Source organism: Centruroides sculpturatus, unplaced genomic scaffold, assembly GCF_000671375.1.
Source record: "Centruroides sculpturatus isolate CEXI.00-Female unplaced genomic scaffold, Cexi_2.0 scaffold1249, whole genome shotgun sequence".
NCBI lineage: Eukaryota > Metazoa > Arthropoda > Arachnida > Scorpiones > Buthidae > Centruroides > Centruroides sculpturatus.
In genome coordinates this window covers 39,080-46,079 of record NW_019385434.1, presented here as the reverse complement: position 1 = coordinate 46,079, position 7,000 = coordinate 39,080, and the positions used below count along the sequence as shown (strand labels likewise).

The 7,000-nt window shown below is 30.9% G+C and overlaps 1 long non-coding RNA gene across 1 annotated transcript; it reads left to right on the top strand.

The window, feature by feature from the left end:
• Nucleotides 1-352: 352 nt before the first annotated feature.
• LOC111638954 lies at nucleotides 353-5,045 on the top strand. Its single transcript, XR_002758988.1, has 2 exons — nucleotides 353-1,466; nucleotides 3,149-5,045. It is a non-coding gene; the product is annotated as an uncharacterized LOC111638954 (long non-coding RNA).
• Nucleotides 5,046-7,000: the final 1,955 nt, after the last annotated feature.

Below are 7,000 nucleotides of genomic sequence, written 5' to 3'. Positions count from 1 at the left end.
TAACACCAAGATCACAGACATGAAGAGAAAATACAAGTTGACTGCAGAGGGGCAAAGTCCGAAACATTATCGACTCATCTAATAAAGGAATTTGATGGAAAATTTGCCACGTGTCATTGGAATAAAACAATACTAGTGTTTACTACGCCACAAATACAAAAACGTTAAATACACATATAAAATCTTTCCTTAATTTTTAAGTTTCATTCCTTTAATTACTACATTAAATAATTTCGAAAGAAGATAGTTTTTCTTACGAATTTAAAGTTTTAGCGGGAACTATTTCTCGCGGAAGAATAAACGGACTATAAAAACACGTCATCAGAACGGTAAACAGACAGAAGAATGTATTGTCTGCACCGTGTGGGTGTGTGTTGTTTATCGTCTACGAAATACGCGAATCAGTCGGCGAAACAATTTTTAAATGCTTAATTAAGCAATATTATCGTCTTTTGAAGAGGATTCGGCGTAAATGTAAGTATTAATTTAAACTTAAATTTCGAAATCGATTTTACGGTAAAGTAGGTCAAAGACAAACTACAGTCGCCATTTTTTCTGCTTACGACTCCGTCGTTGTCTGTCGGGTTAGACCGAAGCCAACGTTTTCCATCCCACTAAACGGTTTTATGCTTTATTAATAGAAATATTTAGACGTATTCTGACGTCATTTCTCACGCAGAATCGAATGGTATATATAAAAACGCCCGAACTGTTTCGTACTTGAGTATATTTATTTCATTTAATTAATAGCGACTTATTAAAAAATACTTTCTCGTTCTTCGACAGTAACAAAATGCAGTAATTTTATTTGCCTTATTTCGTTATGTATACGAGGAAAAAGGACGTTTAGGAATGGTGTCGTTGACGACCTTCGATTCCGACGTGGCGAGGTAAACGTCATTATGACGTCACTTTAAAATTATTTGTCTTGTGAACGGTAAGGGTGGAGTTATAAACTCCGTAACGTAACCGTATTCGTAGCTGTAAGCGTATCCGTATAGCGTGGTTATAAACTCCGTATCGTATCCGTATGGCCGTACCGTATTCGGTAAGAAAAGTTTGGTTCGATCAAACTTTTACGGTAAGAATACGAAGAACTGACCAATTGCGCATGCGTTAAGTCGAGTATAATCGGAAGTTATGCCGGAAGCAACCCAATAAAGCTTTGACAAATTGATTGAAACGTAAATTTTGTCCGATAATGTTGCTTCTGAAGAATATAAAATTTTAAGATAAGAATTACTTTGGTTATAAAAAAATATAGAAAAATGTTAAAATGAATAAATAATTAGTGTTAGATCTGGCAATAACTACAGATGATTTTGCGCATGCTCACAATGCATTGCTTTGTAAATCGTAAGATAAACTTGTTCCCTTAAGGATACGGAAAAGCTCTTGTGCAGCGTTGCCATTCCTAGTACATTTGTACTTTTCGGGTACATTTTGCCCTTTCCAGTAAATTGAAAGTACACTTAGATTTTTAGTACACTTTGAGTACATTATAATATTTCAGTACCATTTATGGTACAAAATAATATCTCGTGCCTTAACAAAAAAATGAGAAAAAATTAGTTTAATAAAGTCTCGCTAGTGTCACTGCTTGCTAATTTAAATTATCCAATCACAACATACAAATGGGGTATGTCTGTCAAAGTCAATAACATAGGTAGTTGCATGTATAAGTCTGCACATTCTCATCAGGACCTTGAAAAATTTTTCATGTCACGTTGTCCAAACGATTCAACTCAGTCAAACGAAAATAATGGACAGGAAAGGAAATCAATGATTTTAAACTTTCGTCGTCAATAATATCAAAATATCCGTTATGTAAAATATGTAAAAATAAACCTGTATAACGTACATTAAACGAGTTAAAATACAATCGCCACAATTTTAAGGGTTTTTAATTCTCATTTGTTTTTATATCACGTATTTCCATGCTGTTGGAAGAGCATTGGCGTCCTTGGCGTTTAAGCAGTTGTTATTTATTTTGCTCTTATATCTCCATTTTTTCATACCAAAAGCAATAGTTGGGGAATGGACCGGTTTAATTATTTTTGCCTCATCCCACTTTACACTTGCTCCATCCGTTTGTGCCATAATTGCCAAGATGGTATTGTTGTGCCCTTTACTGACCTCATACATGTGTTCTTTTGTACGCACCTCCAAGTGTCTTGTGGTGACACCCACATAATCTTTTGCCACTCCCAATTGCTGATTTACGAAAGGAATTCTATAAACTCCAGCCTTTTCTTTCATTCCTACCTCGTCCTTATCATTCCTTAACAATTTGTAGATGTTTGGCGCCCGAAATTTGTAGATGATTTTTACATTGTATATAATGTGTTATTTCTTTGGTTAAATATTTAGTATTTTACGTTTTTAAAAATATGTAAAAAATTTTAAATTTTAAAAATTGTTCGAAAGCTTTGTATTCGATAGTAGAACAGTAATTTCTTGAGGATGGCCTATTAGAAGTAGGCTGAAAGTGTTTGAGTAGTAAATAATAATAAGCTCAGCAAGTGTTTGGTGTTTGTTTATATTTATAATACTGTATAACAAATTTATAATTATTTTTTAAGGCACAATTTGTTCTAAAATTAAGATGAAATTCAATAGTATTATTAATAAATGTTGTCAATGTAATGCTTATTTTATAATAAGTAATAGATGTGTAGATATATTTTTAATTTATAAATAGCTTTTAAAAAAATTCCAAAAATAAAATTTTAAATTATTTGACAATAAACTGACAAATAATACTTGAATAGAATACAATGTATTCAAACAAAATATGAATATTTGTTGCCATAGCAAAATAATTAGTCACATTTACTTTAATTAAATAAAACGAAAAATAGTAATTTAATGTTGTTTTTTGCTAATTTTATTAAAGAAAGTTTTGTCTTACTATTCTTTTATTTAATTTAATGAAGTGCCTATGTGGCAGATTGAAAGTATATATATAGGCACGTAAACAAAGTATTCATAGAAATAGTACATTTTGAAGGAGCTTCGGTACATTTTGAAATTTCATTGTGGCAACGCTGCTCTTACGGTACTTTATAACTATTTTTATAGATATCCAGTTTAGCAAACATTTACGGATACGGTTAATGTTACGGAGTTTATAACTCGATCCTAAAAGGTACGGAAATATACAAAAGAGTGGCTAACAAAAAATCAGTTGGTGTTAACAAAAGCTGACAAAACCAAGCAAATGATGGTACGGAAATATTTTATATTATAGAATTTGGGTAACAAGTATTAAGTATCATAATTGAAGGAACAATATTTACTGAAAAGTTTGTCTTTTGCCAGTTTATTAATTAAAATCACTGTATTTACTATTATATTAGACGAGGTTTTTATTCATTTGTCACAGTTTCAAATTCCTAGGTCGCCCTACATGCGTGAGCGAAAGATTCTTTCTGTTTTGCAAATAATTTTTATTTATTTTTTTTTACACTCTTGTATTTAAAAAAGACTATTTTATCCTGGTTGTTTGAGTTGTTCCTATACATTGTCAGGAGTGAAGATGAATAGCAATAGGAAAACAAAAGCTTTTTAAATTAAATTCTAGATCGAAATTCAACTTAACCTTTCTTAATGCCCTTAAAATATAAGTACCTGAATATTGATATTCCATATTCATAACTTGACATTATTTTTAATTTATCACCAATGACATAAAACAGAAATGGTGCAAATATCCTTGTTTTTGAGTTATATAATTACTTTCTGTGGCACATACATAATTTCTTGTAAATCCACACTTTCCTAAACCCCAATACACTTCCAACATCTGTAATGATAATTGACTCTATATATTTTAAGAGGCGTAAATATGTTATCACCCTTATGATTTAAGGCTGGCAGAACAACACTTTAATTACAAATGTATACAAAAATGGGACTTTGCAATCTGATTGACTTTTGGATGATGACAGATTTTGAAATTCAGAAGAATAACTGAGAATAGTCTTTTCTAATGTTTGAAGCAGCAAGTATGTTTTGTTGTTTGGACATTTTTAGAGCAATATATATATATATATATATTTTGTATACAGGTGCTCACTTACAAACAGGTCTTGTCATATGTTGAAAACTAACCTAGAAAGTACATTTGTACACACAGTAACCGCTTATTGTTAGTGTTTGATTCAGTATACTTAATAGAACACATTACATTCATTTACCTGTTGCTACTGCTTAATAGCGGGTGTTTCAAATGTTTTTTTCCCACAGTAACATGGTCGCACTTGCATTTATCTCCATTGCTAGATTTAATAGTTTTTGGATGCATTTTTGAAGCACTAATTGTAAATGTTTATAAAAATTGCAAACAACAGTGAAAAATGTCATTATTCCAAAGTTACAGATTTTGATGCCACCTCACAAGTGGAAATAGAACGTCACAAACACGAAAATGAAAAGTGGTGATACACAATAGAAATAAATTCACATTAATTATTAAAAATTGTTTATTACTGGCTAAAGACTGATTTCAGCACTACCCCTTGTGGCAAGAGAATTTCGGAAATTGTGTTTGTGTACAGTCCAATTTTTTGCAAGTCTGAACATTCATAAATAAGGGGGTACCTGTATTTATAATATAAAAATAAAATGTTGAAATATCTTAATTATTAAATTAATTAAAATATCTATAACCATGAGGCAGATAATAGTAAGGGCTTATCACACCAATGATAATGGCACAAACACTCAAGAATCTAAGTAAAAACATTTAATAAAACAAAAAGGGGTGTACAATAAGATGATTACATAAGTATAAAAACCATAAAAATTGACAATGCATTTCGGACTATTTTCCAATAGAAAAATAGTCCCTCATCAGTTGGTATTAAAAAGAGGTCTTAGTATATTTAAAAATTATACAAGGTGAAAAAAAATAAATTTAAACTTAAAACTATGCCTAAAGCTATACAATATGACTGTACGAGCAGTAAGCATTATCAATGTAGACAGGAGTAATATTTCTTCTTAACGTTGCATGGTAACGTGACAAACAGGGTGCTGATACAAAGAATAGTTGAGTTAGCTGAATTATTGGTTAACTGTTATGAACTAATGTTATACAGTCAGTTTAAATTATATACAGTACATACCAAAAACAGTAGGACAACAGAGTTGCAGGTTCAGACATTTCTACAAGATGCAGGGAGCAGTTACAAAGGTGTGTTACCTTACACATCTGGAGCACAAGTGGTGAGAACATATGATGCAGCCAGATGTCATTGTTAATTTTGTCTATTTCATCATTTAATAGATGAGGGCCCATGCACAAATATTGATTGGGATATAGGGAAATTATTCTTTAAATGTAACATTATTGTTACAGAAATTGCTTTTAGCCCTAAGTACGAGTATAATTATCTTAATTATATCTAGTTGTATTGCAGAACATTCAGCTATTTTAACAGGAATCTTCATGATACTGCATTAATTCTATTATAGAATTGCATATTTTATATGAAACAATATTTTTTCTGTTCAATTCTTAGTTTTTTAAGATGAAATAATTGTTGTTAAAATTGTTCTTAAATAAATTTTATGAATTGTATAAATTATTAATACAGAATTGTACATAAATTACATAATGCTACATTTATATTTCAACTGCCACTTTGGTTTTGATTATAGTACAGGAAACTAGGGACAACATCTAGGGAGAAATGTCTAAATTGATGTCAATGCAATAGCAAACTAATATAAGAAAAAACTATATTTTTTAGTAAATTTCTATTATTACAGTTATGATGTTTTATACTTGTTAAAATTTTATAATATATAATTGTATTTCATTTCTGTACTGAATTTTGTGTTTACTGTTTAAATGATTTAGGGAATTTTAAGCAGGGACAAATTCTCTGGACTTATGCGCTGCATGCTTAAGAGAAAGTTTTGGCTGTCAATATATTTTTTATGAGAGAACAGATATGCCTATAATAATTTATTGTAACGTGTAAACTTTATCATTTGTGTTTGCTTTTACATTGAGAACTAGCAGCTAGCCGTTCTAAGTCAGTGCCATTCTTGCAGGAACTCTATTGCTTGCTCGTGTGGAGGTTGCCGCAGTAAAGAAGTGCATTCGCATGCTGCCATTCGAAGCATTTAACACAGCCAGATTGTATCAAAAGCTTGCAGTACCCTGTCGGCATACATGTATTGTGTACGGGGGTGGATCTACGTAGAGATTAATAGGGCTTAAGCCCTTGACCCCCAGTGTCAAGGGCCCACAAAATTTGAATTATCATAAATTTTTAATACTTTTTCATTTTATTTCATGTGTAGATATAATGGACTTTATAATAGTCCATATGTTTTTATTCACACCAAATAACATTTTTGTCTATTATTTAGTACTAGAGATAGGCCTATTATTCTTATAACTTTCAGCATACCCAAAAATTTTGGTCAGGTTTTCCCCTGATTTTAAATGATGTTTTCCAGCTAATGTTTGCACCAGTAAACATTTGCTGGAAACCAGTAAACAACCAGTAAACATGTTAAAGTTAAAATAAATCAGTTAAACTGTACGGGGAAAACAAATGATGAGCACACAATTTGTAATGTTTTTGCTGATTACTACAGATCCATGGATGGTTTTTGTACCAGTGTCAACTTAAAGCAACATATAATAAACGCCAGTATATCCAGTACTTTCTTTTTGGAAAACTCAGCTCCCTCAGAGGTTTATAATGCTATAATGAGTTTAAAGAATAGTTCTCCTGACATTAATTTTTTAAGTATTGAAATTCTAAACTATATAGGAGATTATCTTAGCTCAACTGTTGTTGTACCTGATAAACAAATCCTTTCAAAAATGGTATTTTTCCAGAAAAGTTAGATCAAAACTTAGTTTTGCCATTATGTAAGGATAAAGGATCTAAGTGTGATGTCGAAAATTACTGTCCAATCATAATAGTATCTATTCTGGCAAAATTTTTTGAAATGATTTTCTATAAAAGATAACCTT